Raw genomic sequence first — 14,297 nt, 5'->3', positions numbered from 1 at the left:
TCATGAGACCAGGCTGGAACTGCCCCTCAGACATGCATGTGCAAGTCTTCAGCCAGACATTGAAATAGGAGCACTTTAAAGGTGCTGTAATTTTTTTGATTCATCTGAAGCATAAAAATACTGTGATATGTTTGCAAGAAACATGTTAAGTGAACATACCTTTTAATATCAAAAACAATGCTGAAGTCCCCATTGAAAATGTGCGTTCCGTGTTTGAATGTCTGTTTTTGTTTTGGTCTCTATAAACCTCACACTGCCAGTTTACCTAATTATATTTCAACAGCCCGAGTTGTCTTGGTGGAAAACAGTGGATTTCATTTCAGTCTTGAAGGTTGCCTGAGTATATGTGGGCACGGCTGAAAATGCGACCTCCAGAGGACAGTAGCAGCCTCAAAATTGAGATGCAGATTTAGAGTTGCAAAAATCCAGATTTTAATTAGCAAATAATACAAATATAGCAAATGTCAGTGTAAGGCTTGATCGCCAGACATGCTAGCTCTTGTTGGTGTCGTCAATCTGGCAAACTGCATGTGCATCTAGTGGTTGGAGGAGGGGCAGAGTGAAAACCCAATATTTTGAATTTGGACTGCAATACCTTGTTCAACCACTTGGTCATTCCTATATTCTGAACATTTTATTCCAGGTATAAACAAGGCCTTTGTGTATTTAGGAATATTACACTAAATGCTTTGTATTCTATTTTTGGACCAGACCAAATCAACCAAAAGAGCTTAAATTTAAGAGTAAACGCACACTCTAAACTCTTGGACCCATTGTTTTGTTTTGTTTTTTAGCTTTACTGTTTTATTTCATATCAACAATCATTGTAATCAAAAAATATTATTTTAAAACATAAACGCACACAATCATAAAGTTTAAAAACAACATCATTGCTTATGTGAGAATTAGATTTATTTTCTTGTTAAGGGGTTTTCTTACTTTAAAAGTCCCTACATCACTGAATTGCATGTTTCAGTCAAACGTTTGTAATGTTGAATTGATGTTCTATTTATATTAACGGTGTCTATATTTATGTCAGAGCATTTCTCCCCCATGGTGTGTATCCTGGCGCTTACCTTCAGCTTTGTTTCTAAGTTAGTTTTATTGACTTTCAACCACAAACTATTTATGCTAAAGCTGTGGCTAACCAGGACTCGAAGACCCACGACACAGCAATCTCAATATATTCACTGGTCATCCCAGCCAATGAACACTCTAGCAAATCAGATATTCATCCATCCCGTGACCACCAGTTGAAACTGGATGCACAAAAAATTCACTTGCTGCTAAATTTAAAGCTTTTGATACGGTGGCTCAGTGGTTAGCATTGTCGCCTCACGATAAGAAGGTTGCTGGTTTGAGTCCTGACTGGGTCAGTTGGAGTTTCTATGTAGAGTTTGCATGTTCTCCCTGTGTTCATGTGGCTTTCCTCCGGGTGCTCCTGTTTCCCCCACAAGTCCAAAGACATGCGCTATAGGTGAATTGAATAAGCTAAATTGGCCATCGTGTATATGTGCGTGCATAAGTGTGAATGAGTGTTTCTCAGTACTGGGTTGCAGCTGGAAGGGCATCCGCTGTATAAAACTTATGCTGGATAAGTTGGCGGTTCATTCCGCTGTGGTGACCCTTAAGTAATAAATGGACTAAGCTGAAGGAATATGAATAAATTAATGACTCGTTAAAGGAAATATGTTTGTTCATGTTATTTCACAAAACATGGTAACACTTTATTTTAAGATGTCCTTGTTACATATTCCAAGCACTTACTATTGAAATGACTATTAATTATGCATAAATACATGCAACTAAGACTAAACCTAACCTCCATTCTAACCCTAACCATATAGATTTTTTAACATATATGAAGTTCAGTTCAGATGCTCTAAGTGCCATTTCAATTTTTCTTCTTAAATGAGTGATTTTACAGGCTCCGGTGTGTAGATTCAGTAATGTCACTTTTTTTTTAGGAAAGCGTATGTTCTTTTTATTGCATTTAAAGTGAAATAATGCAAAAGAAACATTAGAGGCTGAAACAAAATGCTAATTTTTGAAGAAATTTTCAGACAGCGTTTTTTTTCCATCTGAACTCAAAAATCATTATTACACTGAATTTTAATGAGAGTTTTTATTCATTCATTCATTTTCCTTCATCTTAGTCCCTTTTATTAATCAGGGGTCGCAACAGCAGAATGAACGGGCAACTTATCCCTTCCAGCTGCAACCCAGTACTGGGAAGCATCCAACCACAATCATTCACCCACATACGGCCATTTTGGTTTATTCAATTCACCTATACCACATGTCTTCGGACTGTGTGGGGAAAACAGACCACAGAAATGCCAACTGACCCAGCTGGGACTTGAACCAGCGGCCTTACTGCTGTGAGGCGACAGTGCTAGCTGCTGAGCTACCTTGACGCCCCGTGGTAGATTTCTTGAGGAAAAAAAACACTGTGTATGACAGAAAAACGTGTTGTACTTAATTTTTTTTGATTCCATGTTTGTCTCCTGTCATACAGTGCAAATGGAAAGTATTCATACTGTAGCGCTTCACTTTTTCCACATTTTTTTGTTACAGCCTTATTCCAAAATGGGTTGAATTAATTTATTTTCTCAAAATTCTACACACAATACCCCATAATGACAATGTGAAAACTGTGAAATTGTTGCAAATTTATAAAAAAAAAAAAACTGAAAAATCACATGTACAGAAGTATTCACAGCCTTTGGCGTGAAGCTCTAAATTGAGCTCAGGTACATTCTGTTTCCACTGATCATTCTTGAGATGTTTCAGCAGCTTAATTGGAGTTCACCTGTGGTAAATTTAGTGGATTGGACATGATTTTTATAAAGGTATACACCTGTCTATATAAGGTCCCAGGGTTGACAGTGCATGTCAAAGCACAAACCAAGCATAAAGACAAAGGAATTGTCTGTAGACCTCCGAGACAGGATTGTCTCGAGGCACAAGGCTGGGGAAGATTACAGAAAAAATTCTGCTCCTCTGAAAGTTCCAACGAGCAGAGTGGCCTCCATCATCCGAAAGTGGAAGATGTCTGGAACCACCAGGACTCTTCCTAGAGCTGGCTGGCCATCTAAGCTGAGTGATTGGGGGAGAAGAGCCTAAGTCAGGGAGGTGATCAATACCCGATGGTCACTTTGTCTGAACTCCAGCATTCATCTGAGTAGAGAAGAGAACCTTACAGTAGGACAACCATCTGTGCAGCAATCCACCAATCAGAACTGTTTGGTAAAGTGGCCAGAGAGAAGCAACTGCCAGCCTGGAATTTGTCAAAAGGCATCTGAAGGATTCTCAGACCATAAGAAACTAAATTCTTTGGTCTGATGAGACTAAAATTGAACTCTTTAGAGTGAATGCTAGGCGTTATGTTTGGAGAAAACCAGGCACCGCTCATCACCAGGCTAATACCATCCCTACAGTGAAGCATGGTGGTGGCAGCATCATGCTGTGGGGATGTTTTTCAGCAGCAGGAACTGGAAGACTGGTCAGGATAGAGGGAAAGATGAATGCAGCAATGTGCAGAGACATCCTGAATAAAAACCTGCTTCAGAGTGCTCTTGACCTCGGACTGGGGCGACGGTTCGTCTTCCAGCAGGACAATGACCCAAAGCACACCACCTAAAAATCAATGGAGTAGCTTCACAACAACTCTGTGATTGTCCTTGAGTGGCCCAGCCAGAGGCCAGGCCTAAATCCTATTGAGCATCTCCGGAGAGATCTGAAAATGGCTGTACACCCTCGCTTCCCATCCAACCTGAGCTTGAGAGGTACTGCAAAGAGGAATGGGCAAAAATTCCTAAAGACAGGTGTGCCGATCTTGTGGCATCATATTCAAAAAGACTTGAGGCTGTAATTGCTGTCAAAGGTGCATCAACAAAGTACTGAGCAAAGGCTGTGAATACTTCTGTACATGTGATTTTTCAGGGTTTTTTTTTATTTTATAAATTTGCAACAATTTCACAGTTTTCACATTGTCATTATGGGTATTGTGTGTAGAATGTTGAGAAAATAAATTAGTTTAATCCATTTTGGAATAAGGCTGTAACATAAAAAATGTGGAAAAAGTGAAACTCTATAAATACTTTTCGGATGCACTGTATACTCATGAAATCTTGGTCTGTGCCGACTGGCTTTGTGATTTACCAGATGAGACACACCGTCATGAGACACAAGCACATCAAATTCGCAGTGTAAACAGTTCACAAAACCATTCTTACGTAAATCGTTGCATTCAAGTCTGCGCAGTTAGTTCATGAATTGTGCATGTTTATATCACAGAGGCGTATGCACGTGTCAGAGTGTCACGGCGGACGGATGACAGCTGGAGGACAGAAAGCACTCCATCATTACAACAAAAAGCTGGGAGGAGAACGGGAGGAGTGTCTCGGTTAACAGCTCTGCATGCTCCTCTTTCAGTCTGGAGATCACCAGCGCTAGCAGTGATCAAGCAGCCGCTGCCCTCAGCCATCAGGGCCAAAGGGCCGAGTAGCAGGTGTATGTCTGTGATGATGCTGCTGGATTCTATCGCATGGTAAACAAGAGGAAGAATTTTAGATGTCTACATGTTAGTTGTTTTTATACACCTCAAATTTGGAGTTTTTGACATTTTTAGCTTTTCTAACATGGTAAACATATATAACAGACATGTAAATGCTTCTTTTATAGCTGTTTATCGATTTGGCTACCCCACCCCCCACATTATTCAGAATTGTCATGCCCCCCCACCCCCCATTCCCCTTGGCCTGACCTTTAATAACTTTTCCTGGTTGAAAATGCTGTCCCAGTAGCCATAGGTGTGCATAGCAGCATTTAAACAGTAAATTTGACAGTTGTATTTAAATCTGTACACATACATTTTTAAAGAGGGATATTTGGCAGATTATGACACGTTTTATTCTAAAAAAAAGAAAATTGTAAAAGCTAAATTGTGAAAAGGCTTTCTTTTTTTGCGGTGTGCAGACTGTTTGCAGTATTTTTTTTTTAATTATGGAGTTATAAACATGTTTCCAAATACCCTATGTAAGAAACATGATGCTAACATGTCAAAACATTAAAAAAATTAAATATACATATATTATATGTATAAAAAAGAAACATCGATACACTCACCGGTCACTGGTCATGTTGTTGATGCCAAATTCTGACCCTACCATTTGAATGTTGCAGCAGAAATCGAGACACATCAGGCATCTTCTAGTGTCCAATTTTGGTGAGCCTGTGTGAATTTTAACCTCAGTTTCCTGTTCTTAGCTGACAGGCGAAGCACCCGTTGTGGTCTTCTGCTGCTGTAGCTCATCTGCCTCAAGGTTGGATGTGTTGCGTGTTCAGAGATGCTCTTCTGCATACCTCGGTGGTAACAAGTGGTTATTTGAGTTACTGTTGTCTTTCTATCACTTTGAACCAGTCTGGCCATTCTCCTCAGACCTCTGGCATCAACAAGGCATTTGCGCTCACAGAACTACCGCTCACTGTATATTTTCTCTTTATATGACCATTCTCTGTAAACACTAGAGATGGTTGTGTGTGAAAATCCCAGTAGATCAGCGGTTTCTGAAATACTTTGACCAGCCCATCTGGCAACAACAACCTTTCTTCCCCATTCGGATGCTAGGTTTGAACTTCAGCAGATCGTCTTGACCATGTCTACATGCATAAATGCATTGAGTTACAGCCATGTGATTGGCTGATTAGAAATTTGCGTTAACGAGCAGCTGTACAGGTATACCTAATAAAGTGGCCGGTGAGTGTAAATATATTATGCATATATTCTGTACATATTCTGATTTTATCCAAGCTTTAGGTGAAAAAATTGCCACTTGTTTAATTGAATATGCACCATTTGCATATTTAAACATTGATAGTAATAATAATTTAAAAACGCTATTCTTAATGTAACCAATCAATTTTGTAATAGTATATGGAAACTAGATATTGATAATATATTATGACCCAACAGAAACTGTGAAATCAGATTATGTAGTCTTGTATTGACATACCTCATCAGCACTGAATCCATGTGATTTAGTTGAGCACGGTCTGTTTTGGAAAAAGTGGGATATCCTGGTCCCATTGAGCAGAGCTTCTAAAGCCAAGATCATAGTTTGGATTCGGTTTTTGCTGTAATTGTGCTCTGAGCTAGATAATATTTTGAAAAATGGCTTAAATTTAATAAGATGAAATGACACTGTTGGTATTTCATATAACAACTGTCTAGACATCCACATCACTGCTACGGCTTCTGTCGAGCGAAACATTGTGCTTCCACATCTGTCTTTATTTTTATATGGCTCTTTCACTGTCTATCAGTCTGTGGCTTTTTCTAACTCACTGGGTGTTTCTGAAAATCCCCAAACAAGAGACCTATAATAAATTTATTGCCATATTTTCCACATGGCTTACCGTGTATATTTTCTATGTTCTTGTTTCAATAGGACTGGTGGAAAATGTATTTATTTCTTATGCTAAACCATGAAACCCATGAAATACAAGCAGTCAAAGCTTCGTTAAAACATCTTGTGTTCTGTGTATTTAGAAGAAATAACCCATCAAAACTGATATTTCTTAGATGGATTAAAATAAATGAATATTCTTCTTTATCAAACCATTTATCCATTTTTTTAGAATTATTGTTGTTATTATTAATTATCGTTTATGAAACAAACATGTTCTTGGCACTAGACAATTTACCCAAAATGATTATGCATTTTAGACAGATACATGTTTTAAAATAAAGAAAAAAATATGAAGTAACAATAACCATTAGTTTTATTATTTTATTAATATTTATTTTTAAGTGTCCAAACTTTTTCTTATGAAGAGCCAAAAACCAAACTTCATTGAGGATGGTGGGCCGAAGGTAAATATAGCAAACTATTCCATTAAAGTTGCAATTGGTGATTTCCTAATTTATTTAATATAAAAAAATAGAAAACTTTGCTTTATAATAACTAATACAGTATATATATATATATTAATATAATAATAAACACAGTAAAAACAATCTCATTTATAACAGAATGGAGTTACAGTCGAGCTGCTCCTGTTTTTGCTCGCAGATGTCTGCTGCATTGTCCTGAGTGACAGTATTTTTCTTATATTTTTAAAAATCACATTCATTTACAAACATGTAATTGAAACATTTTATTTCATTTTTTTTTTTTTGTAGCTCAGCAATAAAACAAACAAACAAAAAAAATGGTTATTTTCAATTAGAAAGTATGATCTCTGTTACAAGCATTCGCTCCAATTCTTCCCATCATTCTCACTCTCTTCTCAGAAGGGATGCTAGGTCAGATCAAAGGTTACCATGCGCCAACTTTGACCCGCAGGGCCTAGTTTGGTCATCTCTGGTCTATATAAATACAATAGCCATTTGTTTATTGGTTTCTGTATTTTTATTCTAATTTTTATTATTACTGCTACTACACTGTAAAACCCAACAGTCAACTTTATCATATGAAATCAGTGTAGTTAACTCAATTTACTGAAAGTTAATTCTACTCATTTGAAAAGAGTTTTGAACTCAGTGTTGAAGGTAATGAGTTAATTAAATACTTCATTACTTCAACGTAAATGAAGTAACTTCACAGTACTAATATAGATTAGTTTTTTTAATTCAAATAGTTTGTAGCAATCGTTTTTCTCAAATGGTTTGAGTTGCCTTATTGGGTTTTACAGTACTCAATTGGTTTGAGTTCTCTCCATTTATTGGGTTTTACTATGCTTAAATTGCTTGTTTACTCAAATGGATTAAGTTCACAGTACTCATTAGAATTAGTTGTTGAACTTCAATTGGTTTGTTGCAATCGGTTTCCTCGAATGGTTTGGTATCTTAACTTTTTGGGTTTTGCAGTGTATTATTTTTTTTTTTATTTAATTTGTCATTATGTATTTTAAAAAGTGTCAAATCTACAAACTTGCCTTTATCATGGGTTATATATACACTATAAAACCCAAAAAGTTAAGGTAACTCAAACCATTTGAAGTAACTGATTGCAACAAACCATTTAGGTTAAACTAATCTATATGAGTATTGTGAACTTACTCCATTTAAGTTGAAGTAATAAGGTATTTAATTAACTCATTAACTTTGACACTGAGTTCAAAACTCTTTTCAAATTAGTAGAATTAACTTTCAGTAAATTGAGTTAACTACACATTTCATTTGATAAAGTTGACTGTTGGGCTTTACAGTGTATTATAAACAAGTTATAATGACATACTGGGTATGTGTATGTAAGTATGTATGTATATATGTCTTTCATGTCAAAATTTTGTGCATAATTTCACTATACTCCAAACCCTAATCCTAACCATATAGTACTGTATGCACAAACAGTAATTAACATCATCATTTCAAATATTATTTTGTCCTAAGTAAAGTTATCTGATATAAAAATGTAATATTTTTGCAAGACAAAATTCAAATTAATCATCTCATTATTTTCTTTTAATTACCATCACACGTCTTTGCCTTTCCACTGACTCTATGAGAAGGGCGTGAGTCTGGCTGCAGGTTGGACTGGACTGTGTCTAATCACTTGCTCCAGCGTCTGAACTCTCAGCCCGAGAGAAAAGCAGGTCCCACAGTCTTGAATTAATTAACAGGGAAACTCCCACTTTTAGGAGGCTGGCATTGCAGAGGCTGATGTTTTCCTAACAGTCTTTTCCACAGGGATAGGTTTGCACTCATCTTTGATAGTTAACCCAGCCTGACCTTTCCTTGACTCCCACACCAATCCTGACCTGCTTCCTATTAGTGTCCGTCCAGCCGGCCGTCGCTCCACCGACTGTGCAGACATTTGGGTGGAGGTTTCTAAAAGTGGGAAGCTTAACACATCATCAAAACACGCTTGGAATAAACAGTGCGGGCTCATTTTCTTTTTCATTTTTGTGTCTGAATTATATAGCCTGGCATTTTACAAGGGAGTTTTTTTTATGTAATACGCTGTGCGGTTACTACAGATGCACAGAAAGTCATCTCAAAAATATCACCTCAGAAATGCAGTGCGCTGGATGGATTGTGTGTTGACTTTAAGCTGGAGGAATTTGTTTGTTTATCGGCATCTCCAGCACACCATCACTTTTGTTTTGTTGTCCGTTATAAGGCCAAATTTTTGAAATAATGATTGTGGCTACGTAATCGTGCTAATAGCAGGAGAAAAAGTCTTAAAAGTCTTAAGAGTGCTGCTGAAGCTTTATGCTGTCATTATTGTTTCAGAGTATCTGCATGGTTCTGGTTGAAACATGAACACTTCAGATTCACTTCATGAATTAATTAATAAACAACTTATACATAAATACTTCTTGTTTTATTAGTTAATGAATCAGTGCTTTAAATTAGACTCTTGTGTTCCATTGCTGGATGAATCTGTGTTTTTGAACAAATCTTTTGATTGAATGATTGAATAACTCATTAAGACTTCACTTATTTCACTACTGGATAAATCAGTGTTTTTATTAAATATTAGATTCAATTATTCATTCATACGACTTTGCTTGCTTTATAACTGGACACATCTCTGTTTTGAATGTAATTGATTCACTCGTAAAGACTTCATTAGTTTCTTTTTTCAATAAATCATTGTTTTAAACATGCTTTAAGCAAATTGCTCAAGTCATTCACAATGATTCAATTGTTTCATTATTAGTGTTTTTAAAAGAATATCTTAAACTAATGATTCAATGGCTCACTCATAAACACTTTGCTTGCTTTATGACTAGATAAATCTGTGTTTAATGATATCATTTAAACAAATATTCAATGATTGCCTTTTAAAGATTTGTTTATTTGCTAGATATGTCAGTGTTTTGAACACACTTAGGAAAGGAATGGTTTAATAAGTGATTCACAAAGACTGGAATAAATTGTTTTATTGTTGAATAAATCAGGGATTTGAAGGAATATCTTGAGTGATTCAATGACTCACTCATAAAGACTCCGATTACTTCTAAATCTTTTGATTGTATTTTTTTTAAATGAATCGCATCTTTAGGCTCCACTTGATTTTTTTACTTAATAAATCAGTGTTTTGAAAATGCCTATTTAATATGTGATTCACAAACAATTAAATGCTTTAATCATTGAATAAATAAGTTTTTTAAGTAATAATATCTTAAACGAATGATTCAATAACTCACTCATGAAGACTTAATAACAGCACAGTGGCGCTGGTTCGAGTCTTGGCTGGGTCAGTTGGCATTTCTGTGTGGAGTTTGCATGTTCTCGACGTGATCACGTAGGTTTTCTAATTGTGTAAGCTAAATTGTCCGTAGTGTATGTGTGTGAAATGAGTGCATGGGTGTTTCCCAGTGATGGGTTGCAGCTGGAAGGGCATCCGCAGCATAAAACATATGCTGGATAAGTTGGCGGTTAACTTAAGGCGGTTAAGACTTAACTTATTCCATTACTGGATGTATCAGTTATTTTGAACAAATTATTTGACCAAATGTTTTAGTAACTCAAAGTCTTCACTTATTTAATAACTGGAGAAATTTGTGTTTTGAATAAATATTTTAAATGAATGATTCAATTATTTTCTCCTAAACACTTTGCTTGTTTTATGAATGAATCTGTGTTTTTGAACAAATCTCTTAAACAAGTGATTCAATGACTGATTCATAAAGACATTACTTGATTCAGCACTGGATGAGTCAGTGTTTTTGAACAACACACTTAAACAAGGCAATTAAGGAATTGAAGACTTCTCTTGTTTCATTTTCTAGATGAATTCAGTGTTTTGAACAAATCCTTTGAACAAATTAATTATAGACTCACTCATAAAGGCTGCTTCTGCATCATTATTGAAGTTTTGTTGTTTTTCTAAACAAATCACTTTAATGAATGATTCATAGACTCTTAAAAACTTGTTATTACTGGATAAATTAACTTTTTTTGTTCCTCTAGAACAGGGGTGCCCAAAGTTTTTCCTAAAAAGGGCCAAAAAACAAACTTGATTGAGGGCTGTGGGCCGAATATATACAGTACCAAACCATGTTACAATAATCTTGTATTATGCTAATTTATTCAATAATACTTAAAATAAAACTAGAAAATGTTGTTTTAAATCATATTAACTTACCTAGTATCATTTTTACCATTTTATAACAAACCTATTACTGTAAAAACATAAATAATCCTATGTATAACACAATGGAGTTCAATGCTGAATACACTAGTCCGGCTGCTCCTGCCTTGACCTAGATTTGCTTGCAGATGACTTGTACATTGTCCTATCTGTCAAGTATCAGTATTTACATTTTAAAAGTCTGATTCATTTAAAGCATTTAATTAAACAGTTTAATTTCAGTTTTTGTAGTTCAGCGATAAAACAGAAACAAAAGGTTATGTTAAATTTGAAATGACGATCTCTGTCATTCGCCTCAACCACCTCCATATCATTTCCCCTCTCTTTTCTTGTAGGGCGGTGCACCAAATAAAGATTACCATGGGCCAACTTCAGCCCGTGGTCCCTACTTTGGGCATCTCTGCTCTAGAATGAATGACAAATCAATGACAAACAGTTTTATTAATCACATTTTTAACAGCCACCTATTTTATCTTAAATAGTTGTTGTATTTTTTTCCAATTAGAAATAGCAATAACACTTTAGTTTAGATCACAATACACGGCATTAACAAACCACTAACTAACACTACTAGCTTAATAAATTACTAATTTGCTGTTTATTAATAGTTAGTAAGGTAGAACTTGGGTTTAGGCTTTGGGTAGGATTAGGGACCCAGAATAAGATCATGCTTTATAACTTCTATTGAACAGTTAATTTCTTAATAATGAGGAAATAAATCAGTAGTTAATAACATTAATTGTTTCCTAAAGTGTTACTGAAATAGCAAATAACTATTAAATTGTGGCTTACTTTATTTGCTACCACAATTAAAGACACAACTATATTTACCTGAACTATAAACGTATATGCTTATATTTATCTGTTAATTTGACTATTAGTAACAGAAATATCAGAAAGGACTAGACTGAAGCAGTTTCATAACTAATACATAAGACATATAGGTGTTTCTTCTAGATTTTAATGTCCATTCTAGTCAAAGATTTATTAGACATTACTAAATTTAAACCCATTGGATTGAATTGATACCACATTGATACCAACAATTGAATGTGCAGTTCTATTTCTCAAAATAGCCAAGTCTGCTATCAAGACATAGTTCGTTTATGGCTGTTTGAGATTCTCACTTTTTCTTAAACGTATTGTCCTTTACAAATTGGCTCATATGGCGGGGGAGCTGTGGATCAGGACATCCATCTTCAGCAGCACTGGCTGTTACTGTGTGCTGTGCTCGGCATTTATCTTGCAGACTCGCAGAGGCACAATAAACAGGGTGAAGAGACTGGCCTGAGGCTCCGCCGAGGGGACACACTTACTAAAGGACACCAGACAGCAACCACCTGCATCTGAGTCCCTGTGGAGCTCTTTTTCTTTCTCTGTGTGAGTGTGTGTGTTTGGGCATAGAGGAAGAATTGTGAGTGTGTGTTTGGGCTTATATTTTGTTTGTTGCGTGCTTTTGCATGTGCATTTAAGAATAATGCAGCTGGGTTTTGCACCTGAATTTACCCTTAGGGATCAATAAAGTATTTCCACAGTATCTATGGGATGTGTTTTGTATGTAGGCTGAGACTGTTTATAGCTGACTTCTTGTTTCTTCGTAATTATTTAAAATTTGCTAGCAATTTCCCATAGTGCAAATTACTTGACCATAACTAGCAAACCATACACCAAGAGAGTTTGCAAGAAACTGTTTTAGATGTATACGCATATTTATTTATGTTGTTCAAAATGAAATAAAGCAAAACATAAACATAGATAGATAGATAGATAGATAGATAGATAGATAGATAGATAGATAGATAGATAGATAGATAGATAGATAGATAGATAGATAGATAGATAGATAGATAGATACTGTAGATAGATAGATAGATAGATAGATAGATAGATAGATAGATAGATAGATAGATAGATAGATAGATAGATAGATAGATAGATAGATAGATAGATAGATAGATAGATAGATATATCCAAATCAAATCATAGTAACAAAAATTAAAAAAGTAAAATAAATATTTAAGTATTTAAATAAATTGACTTAATTAATTAGCACATTTAACTAAAAAAAGAAAATAAGGTAAAAAGAAAATATAACTGCTATATAATTGATATAGATATACATAATTATGGTTCAGATACAGCCTATGCAGGAAACAAAAGAAGAATTAAAAGTAATACTATCTACCTTGATATAAAATAGACTATACATAGGCTATTCTGTAGATATGAAGTCATATATTGAAAATGTATTGCCATATAACGCATCAACACTTTAGAGACACAAAGACAGCATTTGTTCACAATTGGCACAACACATAGCATTATACCAGTGTGTCACTTTTTAATCATTTGCGCAGCATAATCAATTGTTTGTTTGTTTTAGAGTTGAGGTATGTGAGGACTAAATGTCAACAGGAATAATCTTCCTTGAAATGTTATACATCTAAATTAACATTTCCTTGTTTAAAAACAAATTATCTATTGTATTGAACAACATGGTCAAACTTCCGTGAACGTTGTTAGCGGAAAGGGAGCTCAGCCTGAGATCCCCAAACTTTTACAGTAATTGAACCTGATATGATTAAAACATTCCCCAGTCAGAGCCGGTCAGGCCGATTTACCTGAATCACCGCATGCGTCCCAAACTATTAACAGCCTGACTGACAAATATACAATATATTAGAGTATGAAAACATCTTCATGTTTTATCTTCAACTCTTTGTGATTGTTAAATTAAACAATAACACATATTTTTGATAAAATACGAACACACATCCGATGGTGACCATGCCGCTTAAAGGGAAAGTTCACCCATATATTAAACTTCCCAATCATTTAATTATTCTTCAAAATATTTTGTTCAGCAGGCGGATTGAAACTTGGGGGTCGGTAAACAGTGAGTAAATATTCATGTTTTGCTGAAGTATCCTTTAATAACTGCCCAAACATTCTTCCTGTCTGTGAAGTCTATTGGTAATCATCATTGTGAAATATTCCTGTGTTTGTATTGCGCTGCTGTGCAAGTACTAGCGTGTCTGTGTGGTTAAGATGACTAACAAATTTGAAGAAATAAATCAACATTATAATAATAGGCAACACTGCTTGTTAGATTGTCTAATGTAAACTCTTCACTTAATGGTTATATGTAATGTAAGTCAGAGAGGTTTGCTTTTCGTGACACTTATTCTT

The sequence above is a fragment of the Danio aesculapii genome, chromosome 8, assembly GCF_903798145.1.
Source record: "Danio aesculapii chromosome 8, fDanAes4.1, whole genome shotgun sequence".
Lineage (NCBI taxonomy): Eukaryota > Metazoa > Chordata > Actinopteri > Cypriniformes > Danionidae > Danio > Danio aesculapii.
The sequence above is the reverse complement of the archived record's forward strand: the minus strand, read 5'-3'. Positions refer to the sequence as shown.